Genomic DNA, 3,618 nt, shown 5'->3' with positions numbered 1-3,618 from the left:
GGTTCGCAGCCCGATTCGTAACCACTACACTACCAGAGCTCCTTTATATGGTGGTTAGGAAACAAAGCATGGAACACATTCATGCTAACGAAATGACTTTCCTCAAAAAGATGACAGTTAAGCTGAAAGTTGGAAGATGGATTTGAGTAGAACTTTTGATGGGGTAACTATGGCAGCATCAATGGGCTCAAGCGTGGCAACAATTGTGAAGTTGGCCCAGGACTGGGCAGTTTTTCATTCTGTTGTACATAAGGTCGCTATGAGTTGGTACCGATTCGATGGCACTTAACAACAATGACTATGAATTGGAATCAATTCTTCACTAGGGGGTGTGTTTGTTTTTTGTTTGGGGGCATTAGAAGAGTGGGAAGAAAAGTGTTTTCCACAGAGAGAACAGTCCTAGAAGTCAGCTACTACATGGTCAGCAAAAGAGTGGATAGTTCTCAGATGTGACCCAGGAGAAGACTAAGATTTGCACTACTTCTCTTCTAGAATCCAGAGAAGTAAACACAGGCTGGATTACAAACTGCTTTAAGTGTGGACTTGCTTCTGATAAGCTTTATTCTTTTGTTTTGATCTAAGTAGTGATACAATCAAATTCAGATTCTTTCTCCAGCTTGGTAAAGTGAAAGTCCACCATACCAGAGGTTCAGCAGTGACTTTGAAGCACTAAAACCAATGCGCAGTGCACATATGAAAATCAATATTAATAACAAAATGTAATAATCACACTTCTCCAAGTTTCTCCATGGATGCATGACTTTATGTTTTGTTTTTTAACTTTTTATTGTGAATTGAGTGAAGGTTTACAAAGTAGATCATCAGTTTTACATTCAACAAATCATATACTTCATTTTGTTACAGTGATTGCAATCCCTTTGAGACATGACTTTTAAAAGTTCAGTTGAATTAATAAAATTGGCATCACCCCATGTGGAGCAAAGAAGAGTGAAGAAAAGCAAAGATGCAAGGAAATAATTAGGTCCCAGCCTCCAGGACCCTGAGAGCAGAACTAGATGGTGCCTACCTACCACTGCTGACCACTCAGAAAGGGATCACAGAGGGCCTGGTTCTAGTGGGAGAAAAACAGGCCGATGTTATGATCAGTGATACCCAGGGAGGTATACACTCCTTAAAACAACTAACCAAAAGAGATTTAAGGGGGAAGAAAAGCAGCACTTGCCCAGGACAAAGTGTAGAAGGTAAGAAGGACCAGGAAAGAAGAATGGAAATAATTAACACAGGGAGGGAGTGGGCAGAGTGCTGTTACATCAGGGAACTGCAATCATTGTTATGAATCAGAGTGTGTATGAATTGTTGAATGGAAAACCAAATTGCTCTGTAAACTTTAATCCAAGTCACTATAAAATAAACAAAACCAAATACTCAGTTAGCTCATGTGTGTTTCTGAATGTCCTGCCCTGTGGAATCCTGTACCCTGTTTAGGTGCTTCATTCAAAGACATTCGTTTACTCATTTCCTTAGCTCCCACTCTGTTCCATTCACTGTCTAGGCATTGAAAGTGTGAAATGGACAAAACAAAGTTCAGTTAAGATGATGGATCGATTTAATTTCACAGGTGTCTAATTTTATTTCCACCAAAAACTTCATAAGAACTTCAATAAACGGTTGAAGAAAGAAAGAAAAAAAGACATAGTTTAGAAAAGAGAGAAGGGGGAAGAAAACAAGTGATATTGGAAGCTAAAACAAGATGAGTAGAAGAGGGAAGGGAGTAACCAACTTAGCCACCTGAAACAGCCCTAGACTGGCAATAGAAAATGAAAAGCTGATCAACACCAGATCTGTACCAGAGAATCACCGGGACTCAGAACTGGCAATATCCTGTACTTATGGTCCTTTGGTACCGATTGCATCTCAATGTAAAGAAAACAAAAATCCTCACCACTGGACCAATAAACAACAATCTTATCAACGGAGAAAAGAGTGAAGTTGTCAAGGACTTCATTCTTCTTGGATCAACCATCAACACTCATGGAAGCAGCAGTCAAGACATCAGATGACGTATTGCATTAGGCAAATCTGCTGCGCAAGACCTTTGTAAAGTGTTGAAGAGCAAAGATATCAGCTTGAGGACTATGGTGCGCCTGACCCAAGCCATGGTGTTTTCAGTAACCTCATATGCATGTGAAAGTTGGACAGTGAATAAGGAAGACCGTAGAAGAATTAATGCTTTTGAGTGATGGTGTTGGAGGAGAGTATTGAAAGTGCCATGGGTTGCCAAAAGAACCAACAGATTTGTGTTGAAGAAGTTCAGCCAGAGTGCTCTTTGGAGGCCAAGATGGCCAAACTTCATCTCTCATACTTCGGACATATTGTTAGGAGGGACCAGTCGCTGGAGAAGGATATCATGTTTGGTAGGGTGGAGGGTCGAAGAAAAAGAGGAAGACCCCCCAGCTAGATGGACTGGCAAAGTGGCAGCATCAATGGACTCAAGCATGGCAACAATTGTGAGGTTGGCCCAAGATCAGGCAGTGTTTCTTTCTGTTGTACATAGGGTCGCTATGAGTCGGTACTGACTCAATGGCACCTAACAACAACATGGTTGATGGGAGGGGAAGATAAAGAGGATGGGATGAAAGCTAAGAAGCTTAGAGCAGCCTGTCTCATCTCCCACCATTTGGCAGGGGAGCCACCTTCCCTCTCCTACCAAAGACTGGAATTTTTTCCCTAAACAGAGCTGGGGACTGCAGACACATAGCCTTGACAGGGAAACAAAAATAAAGGAATGTATTAGCCTTAAGCCGATTCTACAGCCCCTCCCAGCTTTCCGCTTTCCCCTTTCCCCTTAATGCTCCTTGAAGACTGACAGATCCACCCTTCCCTAGGAGGGTGGAGGGCCCTTCTCCAAGGGAAAAACAATGATCAGTATGGGGAGGGATCTCTAGTCAGCCTCCCCACTTCTTAGCAGATAGCTCTCCAGAAGGGAAGCTAGTAATCAAAATAAACAAAATCATCAAAATAAATAAAGTTGAGGAAAACAAAAATAGGGCAGGGAAAATAAAACTTTTTTTTAAAGCTATTAATATCTTCAGCTAAACGATTGTCATTCATCTATGAATAAGGTAATTTTTCTTTTTAAGGAACATTTAGAAGGTTAGGAAAAGATTAAGAACTATTGGAAATGAAAAGCAAGCAAATAAAAATGAAAAAATTCAATAGATTGAAACATCAATTTGAGGAAATTTCCCAAGAAAGACCCAAAAGACAAAGAGATAGAAAGTATGAAACATTAAGAACATTAAGAATGAGCGTTCTAGAAAGACAGAACAGAGAAAAGAAAGAATTTTCAAGACCAGAAGGACCTGAGTTTATAGATTGAAAGAACCAGTCCAGAGAAGGCAAACAGACCCGCCCCAGAGTACATGATGGGAAACTTTAGAACAATAAGAACTGATTAGATTTTATAAGCTTCCTAAGAGAAGGTCTTAAGGAAACAGGAAAACAAGTGGCTTCAAATTGCCCAACAGTTATCTTACTGAAGAAATGCCCTCAAAATCCAGAGGTACATCAGAACCAAAGGGTTAATCAAGTGGGATGGTAAAATAAGAACATTTTCATAGTACTCAAAAGGTTGAAACAACACAAGTGTCCATCAAC

Source organism: Chrysochloris asiatica, unplaced genomic scaffold (assembly GCF_000296735.1).
Source record: "Chrysochloris asiatica unplaced genomic scaffold, ChrAsi1.0 scaffold00034, whole genome shotgun sequence".
Taxonomy (NCBI): Eukaryota; Metazoa; Chordata; class Mammalia; order Afrosoricida; family Chrysochloridae; genus Chrysochloris; species Chrysochloris asiatica.
Note: the sequence above shows the minus strand (reverse complement) of the source record.